Source organism: Furipterus horrens, unplaced genomic scaffold (genome assembly GCF_987537825.1).
Source record: "Furipterus horrens unplaced genomic scaffold, mFurHor1.1.pri manual_scaffold_10, whole genome shotgun sequence".
Taxonomy (NCBI): Eukaryota; Metazoa; Chordata; class Mammalia; order Chiroptera; family Furipteridae; genus Furipterus; species Furipterus horrens.
Window position 1 is genome coordinate 87,064,753 of NW_028327180.1, and position 21,402 is coordinate 87,086,154.

Consider the following 21,402-nt stretch of genomic DNA (forward strand, 5'->3'; position numbering starts at 1 on the left):
GGTTTGACGTTGTAGTCAACACCGGCAACTCCTGCGGCGCACCTGAAGCCAAGCTGTATTGACTCCGTCTTTCCCTTGGACCCTTCAGCTGCGAAGAGAGGGGGGGTCTGCTGCATGGGCAACAGCAGACCCTCCATATTACCCTGCCCAGGCTCTGTAGCTTCAGCGTCATCGCAAGATGTCGATTCAACACGGGAGGAGACAGATACCGTGTCACTCCCAAGTCGGACTACACAGCCATTCTCGGCGGTGCAGATAGACTCTTAAGAAGCTACACCATTGTCTCTCGAGACGGACGGCTGCCGACTCGACTCGACTTGTTCAGAATAGATCTTATATCCCTTTGTGTTTCTGTAAACTGACATAGTTGCAATGTATTCTCTTTGATTTACAATTTTATTTATTTGAGTCCTCTCTTTTCTTTGTCAGTCTAACTAAAGATTTGTCAGGGTTTTTTAACATTTTCAAAAATACACTCTTAGTTTTGTTGTTTTTCTGGTCTCTCTTTCACTTATTTCTGTTCTAATCTTTATTATCCCCTCCTTCTGCTAACTTTGGGCTTAGTTTGTTCTTCTTTTATCTAGTCCCTTGAGATGTAAAGTAAGGTTGTTATCTGAGGTCTTTTTTTTCCCCATCTAATGTAAACATTTATCACTATGAACTTCCCTTTTAAAGGTGCTTTGATGGATCTTGTAAGTTTTAGTATGCTGTGTTTCCATTTTTGTTTGTCTCAGGATACTTTTTGGTTTCCCTTTTGATTTCTTCTTTGACCCACTGGTTGTTTGGGAGCATATTGTTTAATTTCCACACATTTGTGAATCTTTTAGCTTTCCTCCTGTTATTGATTTCTAGTTTTATGCCATTGTGGTCAGAAAAAGTTAACTTGATATGATTTCAGTTTTATTAAATTTGTTAAGATTTTTTTTGAGGTCCAACATATGACCTGTCTTGGAGCATGTTCTGGGTGTACATGAGAAGAGTGTTTATTCTGCTGCTGTTGGACGGAATGCTCTGTATGTTTTTGTTAGGTGCATTTTGTCTATAATGTTATTCAAAATTGCAGTTTCCTTGTTGATTTTCTGTTTGAATGATTTATCCTCTGTTGAAGTTGGGGTATTGAAGTCTCCGATTATTATTGTATTGCTGTCTTTTTCTCCTTTTAGTCCTGGTAGTACTAGCTTTATGTTTTAGGTGCTTCAGTGTTGGGTGCATATGTGTTTACAACTGTTACATACAGTTGAAGAATAGACCTCTTTTTAATTCTATATTGACTTTCTTAGTCTCTTGTGACAGGTTTTGATTGAAAGTCTATTTTGTCTGATAGGAGTATAACCACTTCTTCTTTCTTTTGGTTATTTTTACATGAAATATCTTTTTCCATCCCTTCATTTTTAGCCAGTATGTGTGCTTAAGACTAGAATGAATTTCTTATATGCAGCATATTGTTGAATCTTCTTTTCTATTTAATCACTATGTGTCTTTTGATTGGAAAATTTAATCCATGTACATTTCAAGGGACTTTTGATAGGTAACAACTTGCTATTACCATTTTCTTCTTTGTTTTCTGATTGTTTATAGTTTTTATGTTATTTTCTTTCTTTTTTTGTGATCTGTTGATTTGGGGGGATAATATTATGTTTAGACTTTTTTCCCTCTTCATCTTTTGCATAATTACTAGAGTTTTTTCTGTTCTTATCACAAAACTTACATAAAACATTTCATAAGTTATTTTAAGCTGATACCTATTTAACTTTAATTACATACAAAATCACTACATTTTTACTTCTCTCACCCCCATTTTATGCTTTAGATGCCACTTTAAACTTTTGATGTTACTTTACACTTTGTATTAGCCATTGTTTGTTAAAAAATTATTATTGTTGTAGTTTGTTTTTTTCTTTTTGTTTTTCTTGAATTTATTGGATAAATGGCAATGGAAGGAGACTTGACTTGGGGTAATTGTAGTTTAATATTTGATTTTTAATTTTGAAACTAGAGTTAAAAGGTATTTACATATCACCATTACAATATTAGAGTATTCTGAATTTGAGTATATATTTACTTTACCAGTGGTATTTTTTTTTATATATATACTTTTGTATTTCATGTCGTCACTTAGCACCTTTTATTTAAACTTGAATCACTCTCTCATTGCTTGTAAGGCAGGTCTAGTGGTGGTAAACTCCTTCAGCTTTTGTTTGTCTGGCAGTGTCAGAATATTTTTATTACTAGCAATTTTTATTAAACACTAAACATTTATTAAGCAACTATTTTGTGTCAGAGAATGCCAGTTGTGGATTTGCTCAGCTATATTTCTGTCAAGTATATAAATGAATTACTTCTCAAGATCAAATAACTTGAAATATATAATACTAAGTTTTCCCTCCCTGGCAGATTTTGGCATTTTTTGGTGTGTAATTGCTGGGTGTGGGTGCTGAATTTGAAGGATTGGCCTTTGGTTTCAAGCAGCACTCCTAATTCAGGGGGCTTACATTACCTGGGAATTCCTGCATCCCTCAGTTGTATTTCATACCGCCGAGCACCGAGCAATGCTACTTCTTTCAAATATAGGTCTCATTTATTTCTGCCTTACATGGGGTCCCTGTCATGGAATCTGACTCATTTTTATTAACCAATAAATTTTATTTCCAAATAAAAATATGATATTTCAGGAGTTTCACTTTTAGCAAGCTATAATACAATGAGAAATTATGGACAGAAAAAATTTTAAAAGTGACCAATATTTTGTGCTGAAAAAAGAAAAAAAGAATGCATGTCATCATCTATGTAACTATACCGGTATTCGCTTTACACTGTTTAATTACTATTTTATAAAAGATATATTTGCAATGTGTTTCATTACTAGTCACATTAATTATCAGATGTGTCAATTCCTTCTCAAAGTAATGACTTAGTTTGAGAATCCTTCATTGTGCACCCTGCATATATTTGAATTTACAAAACAAAAAATGACTTCAGCTTAGACACTGTGTCTGGCCAGTGGAGATACTCTCAAAACTGTGGGTCATTGATTTGTCATTGAGCCAAACTTCCTGGTCCAGATTTCCTCCAACAGAAAAAACAAAAAGTCTCTTCAAAGTGACAGATAATTTTGCCCTTGGCCATTGAAAAGTGGGGTTGGGTTTGCGCTGTCTGTTTTGAAGAGCCAAAGCAGGGGGAGTGTCATTTCCCATCAGGTATCATTTGTGAAATGACCCTGTAAATGAAAGGCTGGCATAATGTTACTGTTTTAATTATCTGCCATTAGTTTAACTCTAATCCAGCTGTTTTGAGCATGAACATAGTGAATACTTTTTCTATTATTCACTTAAATATTGCTTCAGAATATTTCTTAGTGAACCTTCCCTGGGCGAAATCAGGAATACGTGTTGGGTGCCCTGCCATCCATGGTTCACGTGGGAGTTCTACCTGCCTGCGGCGTCTTCTCGGTTCCTGCATCAGCCTCATCAGTCCGTGCGGTGCAGATGGTGCTGATCATTTCTCGAGTCCCCAGGGTCGTCATATGAGCCCAGTATGGCCAACACGGGGGCCTCATCCCCTAGTCATAGAGATTCGTTAAGGAACAAGCGTGCAGCCAAGCCCGGTGACCCAGAGGCCTTCCTGGGAAAGATCTTCTCTCTCCCCTGTGACCACCTGTGGATGTCTTACTGCCCAGCGGAGGGAGAAACACTGAGAATGAAGCCAGGGGAAGCCTAGAGAAGGAGGAGCCTTGATTGTAGTTTCACTGCGACAGGCCATCCCACCTTAAAATCTACCACCTGGATTATAGTTCTATGAATTAGACACACACGCACGCGCGCGCTTCCTTTTCCTTGGGCTCATTTGAATGAGTTCTGATTGCCGTATAACCAACAGGGTCCTGACAAATGTCTCTTTTCAACTTTGTGCCACAAATAGTTTTGCCTCCGTATGACCCCTCAGTATTTTCTCAGCTTAGCCTGCCCTCCCAAGTGAGTGGCACAGCGAACCTTCTTCTCTACAGCTAGCCTACCTTGTGCCTTAGGCCTTAGGACTTTGCCAAGTACCCGACTTGGTCATTTTTTCACAGTTTTTTACGTAAACGTGTAAAATGGCTTACTTATTTTTGAGAATATTTATACCTTATAAGAGAACTCAGATTTCAAGAATACAATATCTTAACATGTACGAAAGATTAAATAAACTCAAAATAAAGAAAGTGGAGTTATTAGCATGTTCCGATACTTAGGTTTAAAAAGAAAAAAAGAATTCATTCACTCACTTAAAAATATCTATTGTTGCTTCCTGTGAGCTAGTCCAGGAATGGGGATACAATAGCAAGCAGGTCGGTTTCTGCCCTCAAGGAGAATATTCATTTTCTATCAGGCAAGATGGATATGAATCAGATAAAACTACAATTAAAAATAGAGTGAGGGTCAGTTCCAGGGAAAAGAAAAATCTTTCCAGAAGGAGAGAATGGCTTTTTTTGGAAAATTCTCAGGTGGAAAGATACATGATTTCTTTGGAGAACTGGACAAAAGGAGAGTGGCAGCAGATGAGACTGAAGAGATTGACAATCTCACGTCACAGTGAGGGTGGCGGTCTTTCCTGTTCCGGCAACGGGAAGCCATTTAAGTACTTTAGTTCACAGAGTGACACAATTAAGTGTATGTTTTATAAAGTTCAGTTATCCCTGTACCTTAGTGATTCTTAAGTCTGGCTCTTGTTAGAATCATTGAGGCAGTAGGGTCTCTAAATGCTGTTACCTGGTTCCTGTTTCAGTCCAGTAGAATCATAATCTCCGGGGTAGGCCCCCAGCTCTGATCATCATTAAAGTTCCCTCCAGGATCTAACATAAAGGTAGGCCTGAGAGCCACAGATGTGAGCCACGCAGGAAATGCACCTTAGTAAGATCATGTGTGACACAGGCACTGAAGCTGGCTTCTCAGTAGGACTCAAGGTCACTTCCCCCAAAGCTTATATTATCAAGAATCTCATTAATAGAAGTGTATGTCCTAAATGAAAGAGGGAGTTTGTTGTCCTTGTGCCCCCCCAAATAGACCCAGCACATATGCCGTGTTTGTTCACCTTTCAGCACCAAATTTTATGAGGAAGTTAGCCAAACTGAAACATTCCTAGAAGAAAGCAAACCCGATGATAAAAGGAATCTAAACCATAATGAAAAGACATGACCAAATAATACCCAGACATGTTTAAACTGCAAGTCAAAATAATTTATAAAAAGGGTGATTTAGACCCCATGTTTTTAAGTAAGTCAAAGGCTGTTGTTTATTCAAATGGTAAATACAGGGGCCAATTGCATTCCAGCCCCAGACTTTGGTAACATGGCAGGAGATGATGCAGACAAAAATCCTCATCCTCATGGAGCTTTTGTTCTGGTTTAGAATGATGTTTTCTCATTCATGTGACCCTTAAGGTCAGAATTTTTAACTGAACTTGATGACTAGCAGCTATAGAATCTGTATGTGTTATAGGGAGATACAGTTCAGTGATTAATTTAGAACATTAAAAGTAGAAATCTCTGAAAAGCAAAGAGGTTAACATCTGTGGAAAAATTCCAGTAGGAGTGGTCATCAGAGAGGATATTCAGAATCCAATGGCAAGAATTAAAAGGTGTAATAGGAAGGAGATTGATGGGTGATCTAGCCCAGCAATCTCTAGAGTCCTTTACAGAAATGAAAGCCAAATATCATAGTATTAGATAGTAGAAGCTCTTCCATAGTTTGAGCATTTGCAATGTGCTGTACACTTTGCTAAGTGCTTTATTGTACATTATCTCACATAAGGCTTATAACACTCATCATACAGATGTGGAAAATAAAATAGTATCAAGCCATAATTTTTCTTAAAATCATTACGCCTACAAATATAAAGTGAAAATATGTCAAAGATTTGATTTGACGCATTAATTGATGAGGGACTTAGTATGATGGTAAGATGGTTCCAGTATCATTTGAGGAGCTTTTTGTTTTAGGTGCATAAATAAAGGAATGTTGGCACAAAATTGCTAGATTAGATACAAAGCTGGTTAATGTTTTATAGTGCAATACACCATCACGTGTGGCATTATTTTTTCTACTGGAGAGATATAATTTGTATCTTTAACAGACGGAAGTTTCCAAGGTAACATGTAACTTTACTAAATTTGGGATCTTTATTCAGTAGTAAACCATGAATGGAACAAAGCACAATTTCCCTTAAGTAGTTCTTGAAATGGAATGTTAAACATTTGTCAAGTGTGCACATGATAACCTTTTGGTGTTATTTTCAAGTTTTGGGCAGTTTTTCTTAATATTAGAAGAGTTAAGTAACTTCCTGGGATTTTCCAGCTAGTAGTATTGAAGCTGGATCTCAAGCTGGGTCTCAAACATCTACACCGAATGGACCAGGTAACAAGTACATATTTGGGGAGCTACTGGGGCAGCATCTTCTGGATCCCATCACTGTTCTGCCTTTGTGCAAGTCTTACCTGCGTTTTTCCAGGTTTATGTTTGTTTGCTTGTTTTAATTGATTACTGAGACACTTGTAAGCCATTCAAAATGAACTGTTCTTCCTCTTTTGTTTCCCCCAAAATAGCTGGGCACACCAAACATGGATAATAAGTAGTGAGTGGTTCTTTAACCACTTGCTAGTACTGACCCTAAGACAAGGGCTCTGGAACCCCAGATGGAAATCGAATTCATTAGAATTGGTAGCAGCTATTCCCTCAGTAAGATTTCTTCCTCAGCTTATGGGATATTGTGTTGTTGTTGTTAATTTAGGAAGTTGCAATTACTGAAGGTGGGAATTGCAATTGTTAATGGCCTCCAATTTGTAGAATGGTAACCTTGAGCTCCTAAGGTTTGGCGACAAAGTCCAGCTCTCCTCCGCACGTGGCACTTTGTTCAGCATCCTGCCCCTGACTGCAGGTTAGGTGTCACTCTGTACCTTCCCTGTGAGTTAGTCTTGAGGAAAGACCTCAGTGTTGTGTTTAGGGAATAAGTGAAAAGTGTAGCTGTGTGATTGGCTTAACGTTCCACTGAAGCACTAGGACATTCATCTGTGTTTAAGGCCATAGGCCCCCGTTATGTTAAGATGGCAGAAAACTAGCCCATCAAATAGTTTATTCTAGGAGCTCAACCTAGACGTAAGAGGACAGTTTAACTTTTAAGTAAGAGAAAGGGTGTGGTTTTTGCTTCATTAAAAGGAAACTAAATTTATAGGCACTTGTAATAAACACTTTATATGGATTTTCTCTCCATATCTGTAACAGTTCCATGAGTTAGATCCTCTTATTGTCCCCATTTTGCAGACGAGGGTACTAAGTCCAGAAGGTTAAGCAAGCTGACTGGGGTTCACAGACAAAGCTAAGATTAAACCCAGGCCAACTAATTACAAGGCTACTCTTGTGAAGGTGATATATCTCCTCTCCCAAATGCTTCTGGGATAGCGAAAACATGTAGAAAATTAGCCCAAACCCCGTTTTCTGGCCTCAGCTCTGGCAGAATTTGTCTTTGCAACTCTGAACAAATCATTGAATCTGTCAGGGCCTCTGTTTCCCTCTGTAACACGAAGGGTAGAAACACTTTGGATTGGATGGTCTCTGGGGTTCCTTCCAGCGCTAAAATTCTCTGATTCTATAATTACATCCTGACCTTAGAGGTGCACACAGTCCCTTCCCACACACACACATATACACACTGTTTCCCAAGGCAAAAATCTAATCCTGCTGAAAGTGTCCACTGCAGTTGGATTCTAAACTCAAGACCCCACCAAATCCTATTAACTATAAGTTGCTAACGGGGTATAATTTTAGGAAGTAAAATATTAATACGGAAAGAAAAGTCTCAAAACAGATGAGGCTCTCTCTTTACATCATCTCTTTTCTACAGTGTTACCTTGACAACTTAGCTTTGGCTCTTTAGGTATTGGGTTTCAGTGCAGGAAAAGGAGAAGAGGGGTGTCCTCTTCGTATCTTTAATGATTTCCCCTTGTTTCATGGAAGAGAGAAATGTCAAAGGTAGACCGCAAAGTCAGGCAGAATGTACACAGGACACCTTGATGGAGTCTCGTCCAGAAATCATCACAGGTGCACAGAATTAGGGCACATTCTAATTAAAGGTACATTCTTTTCTCCTTTCTGTTTCCTACAGCCATAACACACATGTCCACGGCCTGTAAAATGTTACATTTTTGGACCACCACAGTTACAGAGCAGAGAGCAACCAAAGTGCCTAAAAAATAATTGCATTATTTTTAGTCGCCGCAGTCATAGATGCACATCAGGACGAAGGCACAACTCTGAAGTACTGAACCAATCTGGAAATGCTAAAAATACTGTTCCCCCTCCAGCAGCTGGAATTTTGAGTGAAGACTGAGGCGACACAGGTAGGGAGATCAAATTAGAATTCACATCTCTCAGCTGTCACAGGCTTGTTAGCAGGGCTGGCGAGAGCTCAGGGGGCTAACGAGGGTCAGCCAGGAATGTGCACAGAGGGAGCCAGTTAAAGAGGGGGCCACGTGGAGCAGGAGAAAGGGAAGGCTTGTCCCCAGCACCTAGCACCCCAGAGCAGAGGCTGCGTGGAGGATGGCTGCGAAATCCGAATTGGTCCTCGAGGCAGTTTCCTTTGTGGTCTGCACGCGAGCCCAGCAGACGCCGTGGGCGCTGCTGCGGGGGGCGAGTCCGCGCTGGACACATGTGTTTCCCATTGAGAGCTGGAGACAGCCCAGTAGCTCTGAGTCGGCCCGACAAAGCCGTATTGAAGCGCAGGCAGAGTACGGTTTCAAAGCAGGCAGCAGAGGAACGGGAATGCTGCTCAGGAAATTCTTCAGGCATGGGCAGGGACTTGGCTGCCGTTCCGCTGCTGGAAAGTCTGACGGGGGCAGCTCCTGAGCGCGGGCTGGGCCTGCTCGGGGCCCCGGCCGCCTCTTTCCCAGCCTCCCGGCCCTGCCGGACTCAGGGCGACTCCCAGCAGCTGCTTTGGGGAGCAGACACGAGAGGTAGGGGACTGTCGCGTTCTTCCGCTGACATGCTTCTCTCTTCACTAAGCCTGCTGTTTGCTTGCAGAGACTCTGACTTTTCAGGGTATTGCATGTGTGTGTGTGTGTGTGTGTGTGTGTAAGTTAGGACTCCATCACTTAAACACTTGGTGAGGACTCGTAATCTCTTCTCTCCCCCGCTCCCGTCAAGATCTGACTTTCAGCAGGACGGGGATACTTTTGAAAGCTAGGAGTTAGCTGGCACTACAATGTGAAAAAAGAAAAGTACGCGATTCATGTGTTGTCGCCCAGCTGCAGCCTTCTGGAACTTTTCTGTGAGGAAGGACAATTCACTGGTGAGAAAGATAATTTTAAATGAAACTGTCTGTGTTCTTTGCTTCAAGAGAAGTTTTGAGAGGAGTGTTTGTAGCAGAAAATGGCTCTCGTTTCAGGAGGGAATGAGAGTTTGAAGTTTCTGGTCTGGATTACACTTTCTGCGTGTAGGAGCAGATATGTGTGTATCAGTTCCTGGCATCTTTTATTATTATGGGAGATTATGATGGTCATTAAAGGATCCCAGTGATGTATTTACCTAGAAATATGCTGTATCAACATTTGTAATTCTGTTTCTACAACAATTAAAAAACTTTCTGAGTTTAATAACTGGCAGTTATACTCTCAAAGATATATGCTATGAAATTTGTTCAAAATCATTGTTAAAATATAGAGACATAATGGTGTGAATTTTTTTTATTGATTGATTTTGTTTTATGCCTTACTGAAGAGTGCATTTTTAAAAAGCAAAGTTTAAATAATCTTTCTCACACATATCAGCTATAATGTAATATAGATTTTTTTCTTCCCCATAGGAAAGCTATGCTTTATTCTGTGCTCAGCAATTATAAAATATACAGAATATTGCAATGGCATTTAAGAAACTGGTTCGGCTCAGAAAGGTGTGGATTAAATATCACTACAACTTTGTGATTTCTGGCAGAGCAGCTGGTGACAGCAATGGTGTTTTCCAAAGCGGGTTTAGCCAAGAGTCTGGTTGGGGAAACAGATGAATGAATAGGTTCCTGGATCCTTCTTGAATAGCAGCAGAGTAGTAGCTAGACCTCTTAGGGTGGACCTCTCTAAAAACAGGTGTGTGTTTATTTCAGTTCTAAAATCTCTCAACTAGTAGCTAATGGTAGACAGTAAGACCGATGCATAAATGAAGCGTGGAGGGCTGTAATTTTTCATATCTTTCCCTGTGTACCACCTAGGATGAATGGGAAGACACCGTGTACTTTTGGTGGAATTTGATTTCCAGCCAACAATTTAATTTTCTCCACAGTTTTGTACTTGGAAGAGGAAATGGGGCAACAGGATTTCTTGTTCTTCATCAACCTCATCTTTGTGTCGGGTAGGGATGGGGAGGGCTTATGAACTGTGGGACACTGAACAAGACAGGGATGCAGTTGGGAGTCAGGACAGACAGTGACTACACTGTGTTTTTCTTAAGTGCCTACTGAGTGAGCAAAATGCCAAGACAGATTAGGAACCGGCAGGACCATACCCAAGCCCATTGCCAGTGAAAAAGGAGCCTCGAGTGAGCTCTAATGTCATACTCATCTAAATTTAGCCTGTGTCAAGTGTTGAGCAGAACAGGCATGAAAGAGCAACTCCAGGTTGCAGGATTATGAGCAGCAGTGCCTAAAACTTAGAGCCATTAGAAGCATAGGAGGAAAAAAAAATCAAGCTCCCTTGACATTTGAAAAGAAATAAACAGAGTGGAGGGTAGAGAAGAGATCCAGGGCAGAGGTGCAGGCGACAAGGAGAGGAGTGACCACACCACAGATTGGGCTGCGAGGGCAGAGGGAGGAGGTCTATGCACAGGAACGAAACACATTCCAGACACAGCGAAAGGCAGCAGACACTGATTTGTTTGACTTGAAGTGTGTGGGTCAACCACGGCCCCAGTGGGGAAAATTGTTTTACCCTCTTCATAATAGGAGACCCCATGGTCAGTCTGCCCTGCTGTGCCTGCTGGAAGCAATCAGAAAGCACATTTTGTAAGATTGGCATCGTGACAGGGTTCAGATTTCCTAAGCAAGGAGGGGCCAGGCTCCCAAGGCCTTATTTTTAACCCACATTTGTTCCATCCGTGATACTCCTGCTGGAGTGTTGAGTGAAGGGACAGCTGCCGCTGGGTGATGATGGCAGTGATCAGGCTCTCTCAAGGCCCTGCTCACGGACACTAGTGTCAAGACAAACTCCTGAAAGGAAATATAAAATGCTGTATGGGCCTCGTTTTAATGAATTTCTTTAATTTTTAATTGTATTTTAAAAACCACCTCAAAGGGCATGCACAACGTTGTTGGTGAAAGTGTATAATATTTGTTTCACAACATAAGAGAGTCCCTAGAGTCATGGATTCCACCATCTGGAAGGGATCTGGCTGTCCTGTAGTTCAGAATTTGTTGAGTTTGAGTGCTGTAGTGACCCCTTTTAACAGGACTGGAAAAAAGATCTATTCCTCCGTTGTCGATTTAATTATTTTCATTGTACTGTTATTTAACTATGTACAAACCCAAAATATCCTCCTGGCTATTATCTCTAGAAATAGAAATATTTACCTATTTTAATTATTGTTGAACAGCTATAATACTAAAACAAATTTATGGATTAAACACAAAGCTATGTAAGATAATATTCAGATTATCAAAATTGGTGTCTTTGTAGAGAGTTTTACTGAAGTTTAATAAGGCTTCCATCATGAACAAGAGACTGACACTTCTCTAGAGATTATTTTGATTTCAGGACATTTAGACTCCTGTATTCTGGACAGACATTTGATTTTTCCATAACCATTTTCTCTTCAAAGCTCCTTTACTTGCAAGCCAGGGTGTCCTTTGACCTGTACCTGCAGGGAACGTGCTATCTTGTGTTATATCACACTCCATGCCTTTCTCATTGTTCATGGCAGAATGGAATCGCTTGTTGCCAACAAGCTCATACAATGGATACAGACTCAGACACCAGAACTGTGGTAGTAGCTGTTGGATGTGAATCAGATGTACATTGTCTAGACTAGAATTTGCATAAATAAAATAAGCAATAAAAAGCAAAGAAAAACATAAGAACAGCATTGGTAGAGAACTCTCAGACGCCTGAGAAGACCTGAGGACCCCTGGTAAATGGAGCACTTGCCCTTAAAAGACGCTGATTGTGGCCTGTTGGTTTCCTGGGTGAACCCTTGCAGAAAAGTGGGGAGAAGCAGCCCTGGAAACGCCCCATCTACATTCCTGATGTAGCCCAGCCACTTCATTTGTTTCATATATTGGGGTTTTGCAAGAGACTTCATTTGGAAAGAGTTTCAGTCATGTATGCGTGAAGTTTACATTGGGCTGCAAGTAACAGAAACCTTGCTCACTATAGTCTAAATGCATAAGGGCTTACTTTTTGCACATATAGGTGTGGGCCACTCCTGGACACTCCAGGGCAAAAGCCCAAGTTAAGCAGGGTCCTCAAGGACCAGAACTTTCTGCTCCACCATCCTCAGCACTTGAGCTCACCTATTCATGTTCATCTCTATACGTCATGTTTAAGTCAGAACAATGGTGGCAGGACGTGAAGGTGATAAATATTTCCCCTCGTGAGCTTTTGCCCGTTTAATCACAGAGCAATCACTGCCCCAACCCCATGTGGACTTTCCCTAGTGTCTCAGAACACACAGCCCAGACTGGTCATAGGCCTGCTGGCCCCATGGGATGATATTACATGATAGTACCGTGATATTACGAAGGATGTTTTACCCTCTAGGTATGAATAGGAGCCCACACATTCAGATCAAGGGCTTTCGGCCTGATAATGAGCATATTGGTGTGCTATCTGCAGTGAACAGCAGGTAGGGTGTCTGTGGGTAGGCGGGGATAGTTTTGGCCACAAATGCTTAATTTTTTAAAAAAGGGAATAAACAAATACACTTCCTCCTTTATTTGTTCAGCTTTATTAGGTATAATTGACATATTGTGGAATTCACCCATAAGACTACAATGATTTTAGTACATTTATACGATTGTGCAGTATGCAGTTTTAGAACACTTCCATCAGCTCAAAATGTTTCCTTGTGCCCATTGAGTCAGCTCTTGTTCATACTCCCAGCCCCAGGTAACCACTGATCCACTTCCTGTCTCCATAGTTTTTCCTATTTTAGTAATTGTATGAACGAGACGTTATATGGCCCGGAATGTGGTTTGTCTTTGTGAGGGTTCTGAGTACTCCAGAAAACAATACGTTTCTTCCATTTTCAAGAAGTAGTCACTGGCCCTAACTGGTGTGGCTCAGTGGGTTGACCATCATCCTGCAAACTGAAAGGTTGCCGGTTCGATTCCCAGTCAGAGCACATGCCTGGGTTGTGGGCTAGGTCCCCAGTTGGGGGCAGGGGCATGCAAAAGGCAACCAATCCATGTTTCTGTAGCACATTGTTGTTTCTCTCTCTCTCTTTCTCCCTCCCTCCCCTTCTCTCTAAAAATAAATTATAAAAACTTCTAAATAAAAAAAAATAAAAGCAATGGACACTGAGACCAGAAAAGGATGCGTTACCTGCCTAAGAAACACAGGTAGCCTGAGACAGCAATGCCTCTTGTTCCCCAGCTCTAAGTCTGCTGTGGACTACGTGGTGCATGTAGTGGCTCAATAATCGCTGCAGCCACGCTAGAGAAAATAACATGGTAATGGAATCTCACTGTTAGAAGGTCCCTCAGAAATTACTTGGTTCCCTGGTTTCTTAAAACCTCCTGAGTTGAAATTTCTGAGCTTAGAGTTGGGGAATCCCTATATTTTTAAGAGCTCCTGAGAGAGTCTTTGGAAGCCAACCAGACACTGGTCCACAGACCTGAGGTTATTTAACGCTGTCCTGGCTAAATCTGTTTTCACTGCAGGGATGCCTTTTATAGCATTGCTAACAGATGCCAGCCAGATGTGACGATGGAGACCTCCCTTCACTGCCAGGCAGCGTGGGGCCTTATTTCTGAAATCAAACCTCCTCGGACTGGGCCAAATTTGCATCTCTGTACTTCCCTTGTAACCCATAGCCACTGTCGTAGTCTCTTGAGCCAAAGGTGAGGGCAGTAAGGGTCCTTGGTGCAAAAGTGAGGTGAAGTGAAAGGAGTAAAGGTGGCGGGGTCGGAGATATTGGGATAGGTCCTGACTCCACTGGAAGCTGGATCTCAGTTTTCCCATCTGTGAAATGGGATCAGGTGCCTCTAATGTATTTTTTTTGTTTCTCACAATGCACGATTTTTGTAATTCTAAAGCTTTTCCATTTCTTTATAAATGTCTTAGTCTTCCTTTCCTGAGGCTAGACATCTTGAATTATTTCATCTTCTCTCATCTGTTCCTGCACTTTCCTCTTCTCTGAACACATTCCAGTTAACCTCCTCCTGAGAAAAATGCAGTTCTCTGAACTCAATTCCACTCATCTGACAAGTACATATTCCATGGATAAGACACTGTACATCTATTAACCTAAGGGGAAGAGGGTGATTGTAAGGCAGAAAGCAGAGCAGAAAGGGAGAACGGAATCATCGTGTAGCAGAAGGGGAGTGATTACACCGTGAACTGAGCCCGGGCTCTGAGGCGGACAGGCCTGGGCTGTGTCCTGGCTGGGTGACCTTGGACAAGTCACTTCGTCTCCGTGAGCCACAGTTGTACCCTCCCAAAAATGGACACGGAAATGCGTACCCCTAGTGTGTTGTGAGATTGTGCATGTAACGCTCTTAGCGAGGTGCTTTGCGCAGAGTAAGAACTTAAGTGTTCCAGCTTTCTGTACCTAAATATTAAGTGAGGTGGCATGAGGCCAACTGGCAGAGGATGAAATAGGCAGGTAAGATAAAATGAGGAGCTGAGACCATCAGCAGAAGAGAGAAGATGTAACGTGGAATCATCGGGTTGCTTTTTCTTTCTGTGTTGCCTGAATTCCTCTGCAGCTTCCGCTGTCCTCTTCCTTTCACCTTTGCTGCTACACAGAAAGGTGATCCTCTTCATTATAACTTGGAATTCCTGTTGCCAAGTGTGAACCACCTTATATAAAGGAAGCCATGTAAGCAGTGGCCCCTGGCCTGCCTGTCAGACAGGTCTGCAGGACTAGGGGAGGAACGTGTCACCATGGTTCAGTAAGTGTATAAATCCTGGGAGATTGGTTTGCTTGGAAATCTTCGCTGCTGGTTGTCCTAATGGAGCTCCGGGTGTGTGGGCGGATGTGAAGCAATGGCTTTATTCTTCTTTTTAACCGATAATGCAGTGGCACCTATTAAAGCAAGCACAGTTTCCTGATAAAAGAGTAGATTGCCAGGGATTAGAAAGTCTCGCTTGTTCAAACCACTTTCCCTGGCCAGGGTGATAGGATCAGACTATTTTGTGAGCACCCTGACTTCCAAATAACACATTTCTGAATACCTGGAAATCCTGCAGTTACTTGCTGGGGTCGAAGTATTCAACCACTGAAATTGCTCTCATTGTGCTCAAGTCAATAAATATCAGGGTTAGCTCCTTTCTATGCTCAAACCATTCAGCAGCACCCAGTTCTCCTCGCTTGGACTAGACATGTGGTCCTGGGCATAGCCTGGTCACTAAAAGCTGACTGCTTAAAACCTAGAGACAACCAAGGAGCAACAAACACCCCACTGAGTTCCTGCCTTTTCACATTCCATCATCTCTCTTGTTCTGTACCCTTTCTAGCTCTTCCCTTCTGTTTTTTAATTCTATTCTAGCTTCCTGTTGCTGGTTTTTCTCTCTGTTGTTTGCTTAGTATGTGTATATCAAAGTCATCTGCTTGATTCAGTGGTCAGGAGTGCTGGTCATAGACCCGAGTCTGGACTACATAACGTTTGCCATGTAATGACAGACACTCACTGCTAAGGTTGGCCACCATCGTCAGAGGTTTGTGGCCTCACTTCTGTCACCAAAGAAGCTGTTACTGGTGTTTCACAGGCCAAGGAGGCAAATAGCCAGTCACAAACTGGCAATCCGTGGACTGGCCCATAGGCACCTTTTGTTTATAATATGTGTTTTGTTTTGTTTTTAATTGACTTAACTTACAAAGTATGTAAACCTACTGAGATATTATGTACAAATCTAGATGATCTAAAAAAGCGGAAGGCGAGCATCCCTGCTCTGACTTCTCCCGGCGCAGCAGTTAGTGGGAATGGGCAGCTGCTGTTCCTTTGAGAGGGTGTGTGTCCACGTCGCTGACCCCACCTTCCTTTTCTGTGGGTGTTTATGTTAGTAAGCTCTTGGTAGGGTTTCTCATCGGAACCACAGAACATATAAACATGATCGGGTGACCGTTTTTCCATTCTTCCAAGGGTGGTACATGTAGTACATTGTAGATACGTAAGAAGTTAGGGCATTATGACCTGCTACTCTTGGAGGACACTGTTGAGCTGAGCTAAGTGTCTGTTGCGAGGAAACGCAGTAGGGCCACATGGTGGCCAAGAGCATGGGTGTGAAAGTTAGATACATATTGAAACAATCCCATCGTGCAGTTGTACATAGAGTTAAAACATTTAAATGGGGTAGAATCCTGAATAGTCAATGTCTCTGGGGGTGGGGATTGATTACGACAGGGCATAAGGGAACTTTCTAGGGTGATGGAAAGGTTCCCTGTCTTGATTGAATATTGTTTCCACAGATGTACTGATTTGTTAATCTTAGGCTGGATGGTTAGTGTCTGTGTACATCACTGAAAGTAAGATATATATATATAACTACATACATATGTGAAGGCATACAAGGTGCTTAGCAAAGTGCATAATAACGTTTAGGTATTTTTATCATGCTTGTTTCCAGATACTTTCATGTAAAAAACAAGTAACATGACTAAAAATGAGATGAAGAGCATTACCTCTCTGACAGCAGATTTCTTTGCAAGTATTTGTGAGCTTAGATAATAGCTAAAGATCCTTACTAAATACAACTGTCATGGGAGAATCTGTGGATCAATGCTAATTTTATAGAATGATCGAGGCACTATAAAAGGATGTATCAAATTTCTTGTAGCTGTTTTTCATGATGTTATAAAAGCTTATGGGTTTTAGAGACACATCAAAGATGGTTTATTACCTGGGGAAAAATGCCTGTGGAGGAACATGCGTCCTGGCTGAAATTCAGTGGTTGCTCAGTAAGTATATTTGATGAATTGGCTTAAAATTAATACTCGTGTTGAGAAATTCTAGCTAAAAAATGTTACAAAAACATTTAAAAAGTAGTAATCATACTGTTCTGACCAACTGTACACATATATCTATATGTGGAAGCATTTAACAGAATTGAGGGCACAGATTCTTCAGCCAGGCACTCTGGGTTCAACTGCTTTAACAAACTGAGCGCGTTTGGGTAGGTTCCTTAGCCTCTCTGTTTCTCAGTTGCCTCCCCTGTAAAATGAGGGTAATGATAATACCTACCTCGTAATTATATGTTCAGCGAAGCATTGAGAACAGTGTCTGGCACATAACAACCATTACCCGAGTGTTTATCATCAGTTGTCTGTGCTTCCTTTGTTTTAGGAAACTGATGGCTTTGCTGTGATTTGCCTTTGGATGTCGTTCAAAAGGCTTATGTACCGTGGTGGGTGAAAGTGATGCCTAAGAGGAGTTGATATTGAGAAGACTGAAGCCTGGAATTTGTGGGAAACAGACTGGTTTTTAGTGTAGCTGACTTGGGCCTTGTCACTGATTTACTCTGCAACCTTGATTAAGTCACTTCACCTCCTTGAACCTGGTTTTCTCAACTGTTAAATAGTTTTAAACAGCTGAAAATAGATTTGAACTTTGTAGTGTCCATGTGCCCTTCAAGCTGTGTGTCTCATTGTCTGATCTTAAGTGTTTGGTTCCTGCTAATTATTATGTTATTATACAGCTCACAGAGGAGCTGCAGTGGCTTGTCTGTGATTTCCGTTATCTGGTTCTGGACAGCATCACCCATGGGAATTTAAGAGGCATGGACTTTAACAACACCGGGTAGTGGTTAGTTGAAAGGATCCGTCGCTCCTGTTCAGAAAGATGGCCGTAGACGAGGCCATGGTGGCTAGGTGCAGTGTCCTTTGCACGTGAAAATGACACTATTAAATTTACAGTCATGTGTTTGAATTTTTATTTCCTATTCCGAGGTGTTCAGCTTACATATTCTTTTCTGGTCCTCAACTTGCACCATCAGGGACTTTGTTTAGAATGATGTCTGAGTTTTATGCACAGCCAAGTCTTCAACGACTCTCAAGATTCCTTCAAGTTTTGGCTTAGATACTGCAGTCTCCATGAAGTCAGGCTTTCTCATGCTTTTAATGTTTCAGCCTGCTCTGCTCCTCAGCCCATAGCCCCGCTTATCCCCCTTTTCTTGGCTGTCTTTCTGCATTCCTTTTGTTTCTGCTTTTTTTTTCCCGTGGAACTCATGCTGTGTAACCTAAGTTTCAAACGTGGTTTTTATTTTTGTTCTCTGTCTCTCCTATCACTGCCTCTTACCGCTGCCATGACATTGGCAGTTTGTGTTTCTGCTCACTGATACATCCCGAACGCCCAGAAGAGAACCACAGGTGGACCTGAAGGAAAACATGGGTTTGTCAGGTGTGGGCAGTGTTTATGCATGCCACGCTAAATGCACACCTAGATGGTAATTCTGGGCACCCTGGGTCTTATTCTGGAAAAGCCACATTGTTGCCTCATTCTGTGTGTAATGGAAAGAGAACTGAGCCTGAGTGTGAGTTCAGACCCTAACTAGCTTACTGGTTTGGAGTTTTCCAGAACATTCTTTCATTCGTTAGGACTTCAGTATCTTAATTTATGAAATAATTTTAATAATATTCATCTCCTACAATGTTGTCAGAAATGTATGAGTCCATATATCTGATAATGCCTAGTACAAATATGTATGTGTGTTTCAAAACTGTATTTCTATCTGGAACTACTTCAGCTGGTATCCCAAACATCTAAATCTCTAGAACAATAAGAATTAATGTTCATAATTATACTGAAATATCTTCTAATTCATTAAACATAACTATTTTAAGTGTAAATGTAAGGGATATTGTACTTGGGAAGAGACTCAATAATAGCATCTATAAAACGATATATATACACACACGCACGAACACTCTTACTTCGATTTAGCAATTGGGTTTCTCAGGGCTTCTCTGGGAGGTATATTTGGACATATGTGAAAGATGCATGTTCCATTCCCATTCCTCTAAATAATACTCATAGGCAGGAGACTTAAACATTTAATCTCTGAACCCAGGCTTCCTTCTGAATTTCAGACGCATCTGGAAGTGGCTCTGCGATCCCACCCCCGTGGATTCTTCTGTGCGTTTCAAAATCCACACGATGAAACCCAGCTTTCTATCTCCCCTCCACGCACTCCGTTCGCCTCCTGCCCCATGAGCCCACTCTCCTCACGTCCGCCACCCTGATGAACAACAGCCCCATCGGTATGCCAGCCCTTGGCGTTCCCCTTGACCCCTGCCCTTTTCTTGCGCGCACTCGCCGTCTCAGGCAGCAGCGAATCCCGCTAGCTCTGCCCTCCGAACAGATTTCACAAACAGCAAGTCGGCCCTTCTTCCTCCCCTCCGCTCAGGTGTGGTATGCTCTCTGGGCCAGAGCAGTACCCACGGGCCCCTGGTTTCTCCACATGCATTCTCGTCCGAGCCTCAGCGAGCAGGTGGGGGGGTCCCAAAGCGCAAGTCCAATCATCTCACTTGTCTCAGTTCTCTGAACGTTACCCTCGCAGTCAGCCTCGTGCCTCGGGTTTATAAGACCTAATGCGCAGCCCTTCTGCCTGCGCCCCGAGCCTGTTTCCACACGCTGTCCCCCTTGTTTGCTCTGATCTAGCCACCCTGTCCTTCAAACGTGCCAGCGAGCCCCCTTTGCTCCTGCTAGTACTGTTTCTTCTGACTGGAGTGGACGTCCTCATGCTTTTACTCTCTTGCTTGTTCGTGTTTTCTTTTGTTTTTGTTTTGTTTTGTTAAATCTCTCCACTACAGAGAGGCTTCCCCTGACAATCGTAAGGACAGGAGCCTCTGGTCATTGTCCCTTTTTCCAGCTTTCCTTTTTCCTTTGTAAAACTTGCCCCCGAGAATAAGTATGAGAAGTTACCTGTGTGTTTGTTTATCTGTCTGTCATATCCTCCACTTGACTATAAGGTCCACAAGTTGGGAATCTGTCTTTTTACTGCTCAATACCTAGTGCCAGCACATGGTAATACACAGTAAATATTTATTTGTTTGGATAAACATTCCAGAAAATTACTGGAAGCACATTCATCACTAAGGAGTTGGTTAGGTTAAATATCATGGGTCCATGCAATTTCAAACTAACTTAAAAGTATATTTCTGTATGTTTTTACGGGATTATCACTAAACTATGTTATTAAGTGAACTAGGTGTGTGTGAATTAAATGTATGTATTGAATAAGGCCTGCATATGTATTTAACTTTCTATAAGGATAAGAAAAAAGATGGCAATAGTTGCCTTTAAGGAGGAAGGCTAAAAGTACGAGTGAAAAAGAAATGTTCTTAACTGTGTGTTCTTTGGTTCTTTTAAATACATGCACTTGTCTAATTTTTTCAGTTAAAATTGTTCAGCACTCATAAAAAGTCTTAGAAAACTAAAATATGAAATACCTAACTTTTAAATCCAAATATTTGTTTAAATAGAACATGCTATTTCTGGATTATTTCACATGAACAGGCATATGACTTTTACAAGAAAAAAAATGTTGATTATTATATCAAAACTAAAAGCAGTTTGTTACAATTATATAAATTGTGGCAGACATTGACAATCCAAGGTTAATGGCTTATGTGGATGGCTGAATGAAAACAACCCTTGAAAGCAGATAGTTTTAAATCAAGGATCTCAAAATTAACGTGGCTAATGAGAAACTACTTACATGCCAAGGTAATCCAAAGCGACTCAAATTCCACAACACGCTCTAGAAACTGTTATGAGCCCATGAGGGAACTTGTGCCTTCTGTTTATGTGAACTGGTTACAGGCATAAACAGTGACGTAATTCGTGTTTACTCTTAGATACACTGGAAATTTTAACAAACAGCCTCATCATCAATACACCCTAGCTTACTTAATTGCTATCACATGTCTTATTTCTAAATAAGATCATGTAGTTATTAGTCTGGCTGTATTCATTAATCCTTTACTCCTTACCATAACCTATAATGTTTGGTACAGTTGGTCCGCAGCCTGTCTCTACAAACTCATCTTTTGCCCTTTCCTCTGAGCTCATTCGAAGCCACCCCTACCAGCCGTCCTGCTTAACCTGACATGTGCGTGAGGCCAAATGCTTGTTGTGTGTGTCCTCTGCCGGAAAACTTGTTCCACCTCTAAGCCTCGCCTTAACTGTCACTTGGTCAGAATGGCCTTCTTTGACCAGAGCAGGTCACCCTCTGTC

The 21,402-nt window shown here is 41.5% G+C and overlaps 1 protein-coding gene across 2 annotated transcripts in view; it reads left to right on the forward strand.

The window, feature by feature from the left end:
* The window catches only part of SGCD (sarcoglycan delta), a 372,537-nt gene that overhangs the window by 17,642 nt on the left and 333,493 nt on the right, over positions 1 to 21,402 (forward strand). The window contains exon 1 of one of the 2 annotated variants that reach the window (XM_090288486.1): positions 8,848 to 8,980. The exons of the other annotated variant lie outside the window; for it this stretch is intronic. The gene's annotated coding sequence lies outside the window, so the exon portion shown is untranslated. Of the gene's footprint in view, positions 1 to 8,847; positions 8,981 to 21,402 lie in introns of those variants that run through there. 2 annotated transcript variants of the gene reach the window in all.